We start from the raw sequence: 15,637 nt of genomic DNA, 5'->3' as shown, positions 1-15,637 counted from the left end.
CCAGCCAGTCAAACGTTGCCCATCCAACTGAAGTGTAAAACACGGATCTTATGCTGCAAAACCAGGGCACACCGTTTAATATATACAATGGTTCATACATGAAATAACAGGGAACGTTCCTAAGCAAACTCAAAACACAGACGGTACTTATCACCACAACCGATGTTTTCTCGTTGCAATATTTGCTTTTCAGTTTTGCGCAACAAATTGCTATGTATCGATCTAATGTAAAAGCGACAGTCAACCAGACGGAGCTGTCCCTGGCTGCATACGTTATGACGGCAGTGACACTACAACCGGTAGTGTGGGTCAGAAAACTTAGCGGGAAGTAAATCCCACGAATGCGATTTAATATCACCGCAGTGATCACGACGAGTAGATCGGCCACAGCCATGGACACCAGGTACCGAGTAATGCATCTGGACAGATTGCACCTTCCTCGGGAGAGAATCACAATCGCCACTAAATTAGCTGCAAGACAGAGAGGACACATTTAGTACAGTTATAATACTGTAGGCACGACGTTAATCAGGGCTGACCATGGATGTTGCGTTCTAGCTGTCTACGCAAGCCATCGCACAAGAGATGGCAGAATAATATCGAGTGCAAGCTGTCTTTCATGTAGCAGGTTCGCCGCCTCGCGCAGCTGATGAATGTAAAGCTAGCGGAAATCTGAGATCACAGGTTTACTTCTGGTAGATGAGTAGCCAACTACGGTTAATAAGCCCCACCTGCCCGAAATCACTGGTTTTAAGGCGCCAATAATGCGCTATTTCCCCTGCTCCTGTCCTTAGGAAAGGTTCCGCCGAGTTTAATACCTAAGCCACACATGGAAGACAGGAGCTTAACTCGGTTGCCAGTGGGTCTTGGAGACGCACGCTTTTAGAAGCATTTAATAGGTAGTGGAATCTTATCCCCAGGTCGTCACGTTTCTAATACCTCAAGAAACTCACAAAGCCCTCATGATTATTCATGCAAATGTAACTAGTAAAATTGATACATCCCGTAAACCACGAATGAATAATTTTACACCCTTGCATAAACCAGTATCTTACCCGGAACTGCAAACGCAGCGAAGAGAGGGTAGTATATTGCAAATACAGGTCCGGTGACTGGGTTGTGCATTTCAAGAGATGCGCAAGGGACGAGGAGCCCTGTCCTAGCTGATCTGGCTGACGCTCAGATGATCCGCGATATTTATATATTAACTCCACTGAGTCAAGTAATCGTCACAATGAGTCAATGAAACAAATTAACGCTTTGTCATAGCTGTCGAATCATGAGGAACCTTCGCGCACAGGATTTACCGCTACATTCTAGGGAAGATATACCACATGTTTCACAGACATTGATAAGAACTTTCATTCTTGAGGACGAAGGTAGTCGGCCTGGTGTCAATCTTCTATCTGGTACTATTTGGTTATGTCCGTATTGGGAAATATGACCCCGAATCATTTAAAAGCAGTGAGAAACATGAGAAAATCTTCAGAGGCTGGAAAGTCCAAGCAACACACACAAAATGTCGGGGCAATACAGCAGGGCAAGCAGCACCGATGGGAAAGGGTGATCAGTCGACGTTTCGGGTTGAAACCTTGCATCAGGACTCCTGCCGGCCTCAAATGTCGATTCTTAATTCTTTTTCCATTGATGCTGCCTGGTCTGCTCAAATATTCCAGCAGTTTGTGCGTGTTTCTAAAATCAATGCAGAGTATTTTTAAATAGAATTAAATAACTATTTTTCTTGTAATAACATGGTCTGGCACTGCGCAGCGATTCAAACATAGCATCAAATATTTGTACATCTTTTAGTTTTGCACACCAAACTTAAAATGCATATTTGACAACTTATCAATGCACAATCGTGCTCATCCGCTGTTACTCCGGATTTAGACGAACCCCTAAAGGACATGGATGTTGTGGGTCTAATACCCTATCGTCTTGCTTTATGATTCTTACATTCCATCATGTCAGTTGCTAAATAACCTATGTTAAACTAAAGACAATTTCTCCCACCACCGAAATAAATCACATCTGACTTTGAGAAGAAATGTAAGAGTAGTAGCTCTTGATCACAATACTGTATTTGACTGAGTATGCCATCAAGCGGTCTAGTCCACGAGAGGCTAAAGAGAATCAAGAGGGAGAGTTCTGCCTAAGTAGTGGTGTCTCACGTTGGAACATGATTATAGTTATTGTTATCATTATTTCAGCTTCAGGGCATTGCAGTAGGAGTTTGTGGTGCCAGCAGGAATCCCATGCTCAACCGTCGAGCTCCCGTCTAATACGATCAGAATTCACCTTGACCGAATTCAGAAGTCAAACTTACAGCTGAGATCTCACCCTTTCATTAACTATTTTAAAATTGGCAGAACTACCGTCACTGGCTTCACACTGCTCCCCTACTATAAATTTAATCACATACACTTCCTTATTTCCAAAGAGTAGATCGATTGTGGCTGCCTCTAAGTTAGGACCCTCTGTATACTGCCTGAAATAATGAATGAATGTAGTTAATTCTTACATCCATTCCACAACAAACATGAAGGAGTAAAAATGTTTACATTATCGCTCCATTATAATGTACAGACATGTGTATTTATAAGTCTCATAGCTTGTAGAAACCGTTCGCCAGACAGAAACAGCTGAAGCAATTTGGGGTTGTGCTGACTGGTGACACCAATGGTCTTCTAGGTCTCATTAATGCAACTGCTGCTGCAACTGTCTTTACTGGAGGAACTGCGCATCCACAAATACGCTGAGCTGTATTACCACACTCTGCAGTGCTCTACGATCAAGGTTGTTACTGTTCCTGTACCAAGCGGTGATACAGCTATTCAGGATGGTCTCAGTGGTACCCCAGTAGAAGTTCTTGAGGCTTTGGCGGCTCATGGTGAAGGCAATGTTTGTTAACCCACTAAATAAATTCCATTCCATCTGGACCATTATCACAATGGCAATCCCGGTCCATCTTAGGAAGTTCAAATCTGCTATTATGACAACTTAACTATTGTTAGAGTTCTCTCTAACAATATTTTCTCTCATATTTCTGCACATATAATTATCTCACTCATGAGTATTTTTTCTCACCATCTGTACAATCCAAATGAGGTGATCATCCCCTTCCTATTTCTCAGATCTAGCCCCGCCAGATGATCTTCCAATAATATCATCAGTAACTAATGAAATGAAATTACCCTTAATCAAAATACAATAAAGAAAACAAATCCTCCTTCTCTTCCCCACAGCTCTATATCTCTTTTAGCACTTGTATCCTGTAACATTAATCTATCTCTCCGAACCTTACCTTAGCCATGCAGTTATCCGTATCCTAAATTAACAGAGATATAAAAATAGTATAGTCAAAAATGTAGAAGACTTGATTAGGAAGTTTACTCATGTTACAGAACTAGCGAAGTTTTGTATTATGAAGGGGATTGTTAAAGAATACGGCAGTATAAACTGTAGATCAGCTGTAAATATGGGTAGAGAGATTGTAGGTGGAGGTTACTCCGGACAAATATGAGTTGCTGACCTTGGTAAATCATACATCAGTAGAAATAGCAGGATCTTTAGGAACAATGGAATACCGATGGATTAGGGTGTACGTCTATTGCTTCTTTTGTAAATTTCGCACTAAATGACTGATACACCATTCTCAACTTCATTGGTTGTGGCATTGAGAAAGAAAAACATGTAGAGAAGCCATACAGCTAGCTGTATGAAACAATGGTTAGGCCATTTTGGGGGCATTGTGTGCAGTTCGAGATGCTGCATTCTAGGAATGATATGGAGTGATTTGGGTTTTGTCAGAAGAGGTTCACAATGATATTGCGTGAAGTGCAGTGTATTTGATACAGGGATAAGATATACAAACTTTGATTTTTATCAAAGAAAGGGGCCAAGGGGAGACATGATAGAATTTATCTATGCCACTCAGGATTTTATGAAACTTTAAGATAATCTGTAAGCTCATTTATTCAAGGGGGAGGAAAAAAAAACAGCCGCTGCTTATCCAGCCTTTTCTTATAAATCAAGTCTTCCAGTACTGGAAACAGCATTATGAGTCTTTATTGCTAATTCATCTCTAGTTTCATCACAGATTTATTAGATATGCCACACTCATTCTCCTCCGTATCACTAATATACAGTGAGTGCCAATTAGCAGGAGACTAATTCCAATCGCATAGCACTGGTCACACTCTTTCACATTGAAAAGCGTCCACATGTACCCGCCGACTCCTATCACCAAAGCAACTGTGTATCTATTTGACCTGCTACCTGACCAACCTACCATGCTTGTATTTGTCAAGAGCCTCGCTAAAGCCCATGACAATATTCTTGGTTGTATCTACAACAATTTTAATGAAATTTCCAGTGGGGCATAGACAGCTGGTATATACTTTTTAGAATTGCAGTGTCCAATACCAGACATTGTAGCTTAAATAAGTTAAGTGAAAACCAGATGTCAGATGCCAGATATGTGCCAGTGTGCCAGATATTGATGGGTGTGAGTAAAGAGCAGTGAGCGCAGTTATGAATAGAAGGGAGAAGGTGCTCAAAAAGGTGAAATATCTAAGGGTACCTAAGGCATCCGGACCCGATGAACTGCACCCTGGTTTTAAAAAATCATTTGACTCTAGCATGGCGCCAGAGGACTGGCAAATTGTAAATGTCACTCCACTCTTTAAGAAAGGAGGAAGTCAGCAGAACAGAAATCGTACACCAGCTAGACTTAACTATGTGTCAGGGAAGATGTTGGAGTCAATAGTAAAGGATCAAGTACTTGGTGAAACAGGACAAGATACGACAAATTCAGCATGGTTGTCCTTCAGAAAATATCTTGCATGACGAACCTGTTGGAATTCTTTCAGGAGATTACAAGTAGGATAGATAAAACGGATTATGTGAATATTGTATATTTGGACTTTCAAAAGGCCTTGGACAAGGTGCCACACATGAGGCTGCTTACGAAGTGAGGAGCACGTAGTATTACAGGAACGCTGATGGCATGGTTAGAGCACTGGCTTATTCGTAAGAGGCAGTTAGTGTGGAAAAAAAAAAGAATCCTATTCTGGTTGGCTATCAGTTACTAGTGGTGCTCGACAGGTGTCGGAGTTAGGTCCACTTCTTTATATGCTGTACATCAATGATGGAAATTTGTTTTTTGCAAAGTTTTCAGATCTTATAAAGATTAGTGGACGGGCAGGTGGTGTTGAGGAAACAAGTAGGCTGCAGAAGGACTAGGATAGATATGGGGAATGGACAAGAAGGTGGCAAATGAAATATAATGTTGGGAAAATGCAAGATTGTACACTTTGGTTGTTGAAGTACATGTGCAGACTATTTTCTAAATGGGGTGAAAATCCAAAAATCAAGATGCAAAGAGACTTTGACGTTCTTGCATAGATTACTCTAAAGGTTGACTTGCAGTTAGAGTCGATGGTGATGAAGGAAAGTGAAATATTAGCATCCATTTCAAGAGGTTGAGAACGTAAGAGCAGGGGCATGATGCCGAGGCTTTATAACTCACTGGTAAGGCCTCACCTTGAGTGCTGTTTGGAGCACCTAATGAAAGATTTGCTGATGTTGGAAAGGTTTCAGAGGAGGTTCACAAGGATAACTCTGGGAATGAAAGAGTTATCACATGATAAACGTTTGATAGCTCTGGGTCTGTATTTTCTGGAATTTAGAAAGATGAGGGGGGTGGATCTCATTGACACCTTTATAATGCTGAAAGGCCTGAACAGGGAAGACTTGGAAAGGCTATTTCCAATGGTGGGGGGAGGAGTAAAGTCCAGGACAAGAGGGCACTGGCGTAGAATAGAGGGAAGTCTACTTAAAACAGAAATTTATTTAGAAAGGTGGTGGTGATTTTGTGGAGTTCATTACAACAAGGTGCTGTCGAGGCCAGGTCCTTGGGTATATTTAAGGCAATGCTTGATAGGTTCTTGATTGGATAAGGCGTGTAAAGATGCGTGGAGCAGGCCGGGGAGTGGGACTGAAAAGGGAAAATAAAATGATCCGTCATGCTTGAATGGCGGAGCAGACGCAAATTGCAAAATGGCCTAATTCTACTCCTGTGTTTTGTGGTATTATAGACATGAACAGGGCAAGGTTATATTTCAGACAGTGTATGGTGGTACCTGGAGTATGCTGCAATGAATAGTATTAGAGGTAAATATGATAGAAAAGTTTGAGAGGCTTTCAGACGAGCACAAGAACCAACAGAGAATATGGTTGTTTGCGCATCGTGTAGGCAGAAGGGATTAGTTTAGTTCTACATCGAATGACTAATTAGCTTGGCTGAAGGGTGTTGTCCAATTCGGTGCTGTATTTAATAGGTACTGAAATGGATTCAAGTCTGATCCTCAACGGAACTAACATTAACTTAATGTACTTTCTCCATTTATTATAACAGTGAAAGCTTTTATTGTATATCTCTATGTTATTTATGAATTTACGTTGATTGAGCTATCTCTTTAGAGTTGAGAAATAGAAGATTTGATCATGCCTTTCAAAGTGCTTGCAATGTGATCGTCTGACTACAATTAATGGCTGCAACATTGCATGTTATTACTTTTAATTTCATTCTATCCATCACCTCCTGTATTAGGCGCATTGAATGCATACTTTTCTAATCTTTTCTTATTGGAATACCGCTATTGGTAATGCCGACTAAACGTTTTGTACTAAAATTATAAAATATCTTATTCTTTAATATACAAACGTATTTTGACTTTGGCCAACTCTTGGTTCCTTAAGGTTTTTATTGCTGGCTGGTGGGGAGGGTGCACGTTGGTGGAGCGGATAAACCCCCACTATCTTTCCAGTGTTTCCAGTGCTGTCTACAAAACATTTGGACTGACAGGAGAAGGAAGAAAAGGTATTTATCGCACTTTAAAACCGGTCACTTTAGGCAGATGGGGCTCGTCGGTCATGGTTGGCAGCTTATCAAGGAGAAGGAAATCCTAATTTGAAAGCTCTGCTTTCTTACGGGTACACCCGCTCATGGGGTAGCCTTCTGAAGTAAACCCAATAAACCCGAGGAAGAATGCCAGAGCTGGACTTCCTAAGGCAGTCTTACAGTGAGAAAATATTAGCTGCTAACCGGTGAGATGTCGCTGATGCCAAACTCTATTGGCCTTTCTCTTTCCTTTAGATGCATCAGCTGCATGGAAGGGATCCTGCTGCATGGGCTGCCATTTCCCTACATATGGTACTGCCTGGCGTGCGTATACAACATGAACAGTTAGGATCCAACATACATGGTCGACACCCAACTAACAGAGAGCGTATAGCCAACTCCATAGTTATACTATTATTTAAAATTAGAATACTAATTTCAAACCTTGTTTTCTCATCTTTAAACGGATTTTGAAATTCTACCATGCTATGAACTTATGATGAACCTTTCCTCCGGGACTTTTAATATGAGATCATTCATTAATTATATCTTATTACACAATAACATTTTAAACCCTGCTCCCCACCGGTTTCTCAATGTATTGTTCTAAAAACACAATATTGTGAATCCCAGAAAATTTGATTTATTTTATGTGATGATTAAAATCCCTTATTATTCGATTAGCTTTCCTTTTAGCTGTCGATATTTTTCAGTCTTACTCAGTTTGGACATGTAAGCTAACACTTCTATTGTGAGCAGTCACTGTCTGTAAGAGCAGCAGTTGTGAGAAAGAATCTGCAGCAGGTCAACCCTCTTAAGATGAGTCGACCATACAACTGCCCAGGGCAAGTGCTCATGGTGTGTGCAAACCTGCTTACTGACGACTCCCATCCATTTTCAATATTCCACCCGTCCAGGTTTCAGTTTCCACATGCTTTAAACCTCCCTCCATTATCACTGTGCCCAAAATACTACACCATCAAACCTAAATGACTACCAGCCAAATGGTACTGTTGCCGATCATCATAAGCTGCTTTCAATGGCTAATACTTTCACAATTCAAAAACTCCACTGACAGAAACATAGAAACATAGAAATCTATAGCAATATCAGGAAATTCGGAAATGAATGTAGAAACTGCCTAGAGTTTCGCTACCACATAGCCCTCTCATTTTCTGAGCTCCATTTATCTATCTAAGAGTATCTTAAATATCCCCATTCTATCCTGATCTTCTACATTCACTGGCAGTGAATTCCACCCACTCACCATCTCTGTGTGAAAAAATAGCTCTGATACCTCCATCCAACCTAATTCTAATCACCTTAACATACAACATAGAACACAGAAAATCATAAATATCAGGCCCTTCGGCCCAGAATGTTGTGCCGAACCTTAAACTTTACCTCCCATATACCCCCCCCCCACCTTAAATTCTTCCATATACTTGTCTTGTAATCTCTTAAATTCCACTAGTGTATCTACCTCCACCTCTGAATCAGGCAGTGCATTCCACGCACCAGCCCCTCTCTGAGTAAAAAAAAAAACCTTCCTCTAATATCCACTTTGAACTTCCCACCACTTACATTAAACCCATGTCCTCTTGTATTGAGCAGTGGAGCCCTGGGGAAGAGGCGCTGGCTGTCCACTCTATCTCCTCTTAACATCTTGTATACCTCTATCATGTGCCCTCTCATCCTCCTTCTCTCCAAAGAGTAAAGCCCTAGCTCCCTTCATCTCTGATCATAATTCAAACTCTCTAAACCAGGCAGCAACCTGGTAAATCTCCTCTGTCTCCTTTTCAATGCTTTCACATCCTTCCTATAGTGAGACGACCAGAACTGGACACAGTACTCCAAGTGTGGCCCAGCCACAGTTTTATAGAGCTGCATCATCACCTCGCGACTCTTACACTGTATCCCTCGGCTTAAGAAAGCTAACACCGCAAAAGCTTTCTTAGCTACCCCAGCTACATGTGAGGCAACTTTCAGGCATCTGTGGACATGTACACCCAGATCCCTAAGCTCCTCCAAACTACCAAGTATCCTGCCATTTACTTTGTACTCGGCCTTGGAGTTTCTCCTTCCAAAGTGTACCACCTCACATTTCTCCGTGTTGAACTCCATCTGCCACTTCTCAGCCCACTTCTGAACCCTATTAATGTCTCTCTGCAATCTTCGACAATCCTCTACATTATCCACAACACCACCAACCTTGGTGTCATCCGACAAACTTTCCAACCTACCCTCCTATCCCCACATCCAGGTCGTTAATAAAAGTCACGAAAAGTAGAGGTCCCAGAACCGATCCTTGTGGGATACCACTAGTAACAGCCCTCCAAACCGAATGTACTCCTTCCACCAGGACACACCGCTTACTGCAGGCAAGCCATTTCTGAATCCACCTGGCCAATCTTTCCTGGATCCCATGCCTTCTGACTTTCCGAATAAGCCCAATGTGTGGAACCTTGTCAAATGCCTTACTAAACTCCATGTTGATCACATCTACTGCACAACCCTCATCTGTATGCCTGGTCATCTCCTAACAGGCTTGGTAGACACTATCTGTCCTTCACAAAGCCATGCTGACTGTCCCTGATCAGACCATGTTTCTCTAAATGCCCATAGATCCTGTCATAGTGGGGGCGTAGGGAGCGGACCAAAATGCAAGACACAGTCACGGATCTACCGGGAACAGGATTAGGCGCGAGAAGGAAGCAAGAGAAGTGAGGAAGAAGGATATGTCACAGACCCTGGACGAGACAAGAATTCCGGGCCTGGGATAGGACTTGACGAGGATAGCGGAACCAGGACATGGAACTGTGAACAAGGAGCCCGAGCTTGGACTCCGAGCCAGAGACTGGACAAGGACCTAGAACCTGGGTCTTGACTCGGGCTTGGACCCCGGAACTAGGCGAGGACATGTCGAGGCTACAGGACGAGGAGAGGCTATAGGACTGGGCGTGAGACTCCTGGACAGGACAAGAGAACCCCAGCACAGGACGAAGGAACCCTAACACCGGCCTGGTCATGGTACTCCTGGGCTGGGCGAGAGATATGGACAAGACGAGAACACAAAGCCGTGGCTTGGACAGGACAAGGTTCTTGGACGTGGCTAGGACTGGACGAGACCCCGAAGCCTTGACTTGGTAGAGGAAGTGACAGGACCGCAGAGCCATAGTCGAGGAAGAGACAGGAACAGGGAACACAGAGCCCAGACCCCTCCTTGGAAACAGGACGTAGGGCCGGGACTCATACGCAGAACACAGAGCTGGGACTTTATCCTTGGGTACAGAACGTAGGGCCGGGCATCATTACACAGTATGCAGAATACGACGAGACGGTTTTTAACACAAGGTAGCGGCAGACGGCCGGACCTGCCTAGTGAAAGCTTGGACACAGACAGCACGCAACACTAGGCAGCAGCAAACGTCCGGACCTACCTAGCGAAAGCTTGGACACAGAGACAGTTCAAAACAACGAAAGACAGTTCCTCATCTTGCTCAGGTAGTTGAACTTGACAGCACTGAAGGCAAGGGTTACAGGCGAGGCAATGCTCCGGGCGAGACAAGGTGAGGCAAGGCTACAGGCGAGGGGAGGCGAGGCAAGGCTCCAGGCGAGGCGAGGCGAGGCTCCAGGAGGAAGGTGAAGAGAAGGGATACAGACGGGGGTTTGGACAGGAACAATACAGCAGCCAGAGGCAGAATCCTGAAGCTATTTATGAAGCCAGCACAAACGAGAATCAGTTGTCTCAACATAAACTGGGGAAAACTGGAAAACCTTGAATAAGGAAGACGGACGTGAACGTGAACTGGAATACAGATTTCATGGACCGGACCATGACAAGATCCTATCTCTAAGAATCTTTTCCAGCAGCTTTCACACCACAGACGTAAGGCTCACTAGTCTATAATTACCCAGACTATCCCTACTACTTTTATGTCCAAGGGGACAATATTCGCCTCCCTCTAATCCTCCAATACCATTCCCGTGGACAAAGAGGACATAGTGATCCTAGCCACATACTCAGCAATCTCTTCTCTTGCCTCATGGAAAAGCCTGGGGAATATTCCATCAGGTCCCGTGGACTTACCCGTCTAATCTATTTTAACAACTCCAACACCTCCTCTCCAACATGCCCTAGAACATCAAGCTTACTTATATTGTCTTCACCATCATCAAGTTCCCTCTCTTTGGTGAATACCGAAGAGAAGTATTCATTGAGGACTTCTCTCACTTCCACAGCCTCCAGGCGCATCTTCCCACCTTTATCTCTAATCGGAACTCCCTTCACTCCTGTCATCCTTTTGTTCTTCGCATAATTGAAGAATACTTTGGGGTTTCCTTTTACACTACCTCTCATGCCCCCTTATTGCTCTCCTTAGCCCCGGCTTAAGCACCTTTCTTGCTACCCTATATTCCTCAATTGACCCATCTGACCCTTCTTACACCTGGCCAGATTTTCCACCTCACTTGTCACCCATGGTTCCTTCACTCTACCATTCTTTATCTTCCTCAGCGGGACAAATTTATCCCTAACATCCTGCAAGAGATCCTTAAACATCGACCACATGTCCATAGTACATCTCCCTGCAAAAACATCATCCCAATTCACACCCGCAAGTTCTAGCCTTATAGTCTCATAATTTGTCCATCCCCAATTAAAAATTTTCCTGCCCTCTCTGATTCTATCCTTTTCCATGATAATGCTAAAGGTCAGGGAACGGTGATCACTGTCCCCCAGATGCTCACCCACTGAGAGATCTGTGACCTGACCCAGTTCGTTACCTAATACTAGATCTAGTATGGCATTCCCCCAGTCGGCCTGTCAACATACTGTGACAGGAATCTGTCCTGGACACACTTAACAAACTCTGCCCCATCTAAACCACTGGAACTAATCAAGTGCCAATCAACATTAGGGAAGTTAAAGTCACCCATGATAACAACCCTGTTATTTTTGCACCTTTCCAAAATATGCCTCCCAATCTGCTCCTCGCTATCTCTGCTGCTCCCAGGGGGCCTGTAGAAAGCTCACAATAGAGTAACTGCTCGCTTCCTGTTCCTGACTTCTACTCATACTGACTCAAAAGAGGACTTTGCTCCATTACCCACCCTTTCTGTAGCTGTCATATATCCCCGACCAGTAATGCTACCCCTCCTCTCCTTCCCATCCCTTTTAAAGCACTGAAATCCAGGAATATTAAGATCCATATCTGCCCTGTTGCCAGCCACTACATCATTATTCCATGTATCTATCCAAGCTCTCAGTTCATCACCTTTGTTCCTGATGCTTCTTGCAATGAAGTACACGCAGTTTAGCCCTTCTACCTTTCCACCTTTACACCCTTAAATCTATGCCTCTGGCTATCCACACGATAAATGACTCTCATCATCTTACATACCTCTATCAGATCACCTCTGATCCTCCGTTGCTTCAAATACGGAAGACCAAGCTTACTCAACCTATTCTCAGAAGGCATTCTTTCCAATCCGGACAACATGATTGTATAGCAAACACGAGGAAATCTGCAGATGCTGGAAATTCAAGCAAGCAAACACAAAATGTTGGTGGAACACAGCAGGCCAGGCAGCATCTATAGGAAGAAGCACTGTCGACGTTTCGGGCCGAGACCGTTCGTCAGGACTGACTGTAAATGATTGCAAATTTCCTCTGTACTCGCAGTTTACTATTCACATCCTTACTGTGATGAGGTGACTAGAGCTGAATACAGGACTCCAAATGGGCTCTAACTACGGTCTTACAGAGCTGTAACATTCCCTACCGTTTCCTGCAACGTTGGGCTCTTACCAATATGCTTACCGACAAAATCTTTTTTCGACAGCTTCCATAGCATCTCCCTACCCCGGACATGCCTAAAATACAAAAAGAAATTGTGTCCGAATGCTGTTTCTGGATTCCAGTTCAGCGTTCAACACTATTATCCGACACTTTCGTTAAAATACTGCTACTACGTGGTATAAATCTATACTGTGCAACAGGATGTTGGACTTCGTAACGAGAAGACCTCACAGTCGGGCTGCACAATCATTCCTTCCTCTCCGTCGGCCTCAACATGCTGCACCCCCACCCTAGTACAGTGCGCTGAGCCCATTGGTGTGACCTGTGCTCTCACGTGACTGCACGGCCTGAGCGATCTTATCGTCAATTTCACCGATATCACGAAAGTTGTGGGACACATCACCAACAACGATGAGACAGCCTACAAAGAGGAGATGAAGGCGCTCCAGCCTTGAAGCCTTGTAAATAACCTCTTCTAATGTAAACAAGACATTAAATACAGCCGCCATCTTCAGGAGAAATCAGATCATTCAGACTCCCCTTTACATCGGCATAAGCGGGTTGGAAATTTCAAAAAGTTTCAAACGCCTAGGACTGCATATCATGCATAATCTCGTGTTGTCCCAGAACTCGTCGTACTCAGAAAAGAAATCTCCCCAACGTCTCCACATTCTGAGGAGAATGAAGAGGGCTGGATTTTGCACACCCATACTAACGTAATTCTACAGATGAGTAGTAGAGGGCATTCTAATTGGTCACATCAATGCTTGGTACGGAAACTGCAATGCGACATATAGGAAGGCTCTACAATGGGTAGTAAACACTGCCCAACGCATGACTCGTACCAGCCTGTCCACCAGCAAGGACACATGTTGAGAAAAATGAGGGAAAACGGCTAGTGACATCATAATGGATCCCACACATCGTGTTTATGAATGGTGTGTCTCACTCACATCAGGGAAGAGGCTGTGTTGTATCCATGTCAGGGCTATCAGACTTGATCAAATTACTTTCCTCAATCAGCAAGGCTTCTCACAGCCTTGAAAACCTTTGAGAAACTCAACCACTATTATACTTCTTTCCATCAATCACCTTATGTAAAACTAAGCATCACTTTATGGACAAACAATCAATCCATGTATTTATATTTATTGTATTTATGACGATTGTTATTCTATTTTTACTTTTTCTGAACATAAGCTAGTGAAATCTGAGGTATGGGAAGTAGTGCTTAATATTGAGGTTTTCTGAAGATTTACATAACTATTGCGTGCAGGACTAATTTTAATGCTATTTCATACTTTAGAGATGCCATTTGCAGATATTACTACTACCCTGTTCATGTTCCACACTCTTTCAACTTTCTCTTTTAATTCCGCGTATTTCTGGTATTTTTCATCTGTTGATATCTGTCTGTTGTGTGTGTTTTGTTGGTTATATCTATTGTATTGTATTATATTAATATATCTAAGATATTGGGGCTTTTGACGAATTAGTATTTTAAATGTTTAAAGGTTCAAAGATGGAATTTAATATCAGAGAAATATATACAATATACATCCTGAAATGCTTTTTCTAAGCAAGCATCCACGAAAACAGAGAAGTGCCCCAAAGATTGAACTACGGGTGAACGTGAGAGCCCCAAAGTACCCCCTCCCACACGGTTTCCCACCTCCCGCGCGTAGGCGACAGCAAGCAACGATCCCCCGATTCGCAAAAGCAAGTTTTTTTTTGTGAATGATCTTTGCAAATTGATTGTGCCTGTGTAAACAATCAGATTGAATTAAACTGCTGAAGTATCCACTTCCTCTGCTGACAGCTCGTTCCAAAATTACACCACCCTCAGAGTGAAGAAGCTGCCTGTCAGGTTCTCTTAATTATTTTGACTTTCACTCTAAAGCTTAGTCAGACAACTCAGTGGAGACAAAATGCCTGCTGTATTTACAGTCTCTATACCCGTCATAATTCTGTACAGCTTTAACAATTCTTCCTTCTTTCTCCTACCCTCCAGGGAATAAGGTTCTGACCATTCAAACTTTCCCTATGACCCAGGAGCTCAAGTCCTCTCAACTTCTAGTCAATTGTTCTTGCAGTCTATCAATCTATTGACATATTTCCTGCATGTAATTTGCCAGAAATGCAGACAATGCTCTACATTAGACCTCAGAACTTCAACTTCATATCACAGACTTTGATTTATGAAACCTAATGTGAGAAAAAGCAGTTGTTACGACCCTATCAATCTGTGATGCTGCTTCAATGAAATTATGGATCTGTGTTTCCATCTCGTTATGTGGAATAAGGTAAATGAACTTTCAGCACAGTTGCAGATTGGCAGATATAATGCTGTGGGCATCATCGAATCATCGTTAAAAGACTATACCTGCAAGCATAATATCCAAGGATATACGTACATTGTATCGAACGGATAGGCAGAAAGGCAGAAGGGGTACTGTTGCGGGTTGCTCTATTGATAGAAAACAAAATCAAATAATTAAAAAGAGGTGACACATGGTTGGCAGATGTTGAATCATTATGGGAAGAGCTAAGGGACTGCAAGCGTAAAAAGACCGGAGTTTATACATACTCGCAAACAATAGTAATGATGTGGTGTACAAATTACAATGGATGATAGAAAATACAGGTCAAAAGGGCATTGTTACTATAGTCATGGAGGACGTTAATAGGCAGGTAGATTGAGAAAATCAGGTAGGTGCTGAAATAAAGGAGAGGGAATGTCTAAAGTGTCTATGAGATGACTTTTCTGAGCAGTTTGTGGTTGAGCCCACTACAGGACCGGATATTCTGGATTAGCTGTTGGGCAATGAAGCAGAACAGATTAGAGAGATTAAGATAAAAGAACCCTTTGGGAAATGTGGTCATAATATGATCGAATTCACCAGAATTTTTTAGAAGGATAATCTAAAGTCAGA

Source organism: Hemitrygon akajei, chromosome 25 (assembly GCF_048418815.1).
Source record: "Hemitrygon akajei chromosome 25, sHemAka1.3, whole genome shotgun sequence".
In the NCBI taxonomy this organism is placed as follows: Eukaryota; Metazoa; Chordata; class Chondrichthyes; order Myliobatiformes; family Dasyatidae; genus Hemitrygon; species Hemitrygon akajei.
Note: the sequence above shows the minus strand (reverse complement) of the source record.